Below are 626 nucleotides of genomic sequence, written 5' to 3' on the forward strand. Positions count from 1 at the left end.
TGCTCTCCAGTGTAGAAAAGTAAAGCAAATGGAAGAAATGAGAAGGCACAAGAGCTGAACGGAAAATTTCAAAGATCACCTCGAGAAAAGATAGCCAAATATAACACAAATTATGCAAAATCTGAAATCAGAAAAACAAAAAGGAAGAATACACTCAGCATTTCTCAAACTGAGGGAACCAAAGGAAAAATTCAATTCTTGACTTTTGTTATTGAAAGATTCTCTGGGTGAATTATTGAATGATGCAGAAAGCATCAAGAGAAGATGGAAGGAATTTACAGAGTCACTGTACTAAAAGGAAATAGTTTATATTCAACCATTTCAAGAGGTAGTGTATGATCAAGAGCCAATGATACTGAAAGAGAAAGTCCAAAGTGCATTGAAGGACTTGTTACATAACAAAACAGCAGGAACTGATGGAATAAATATTGAAATCTTTCAAGAGAGTGAGGCAACACAGGAGGCACTCACTAATCTATGCCAAGAAATTTGGAAGACAACTGTCTACTTGACTGATTGGAAGAGATCCATATTTGTGCCCATTCCAAAGAGAGGTGACCCAATGGAATGCAGAAATCATCAGACAATCTCTTTGAAATCCCAAGCAAGTAAAGTTTTGCTAAAGG

Source organism: Chrysochloris asiatica, unplaced genomic scaffold, assembly GCF_000296735.1.
Source record: "Chrysochloris asiatica unplaced genomic scaffold, ChrAsi1.0 scaffold00516, whole genome shotgun sequence".
NCBI classification, from domain to species: Eukaryota; Metazoa; Chordata; class Mammalia; order Afrosoricida; family Chrysochloridae; genus Chrysochloris; species Chrysochloris asiatica.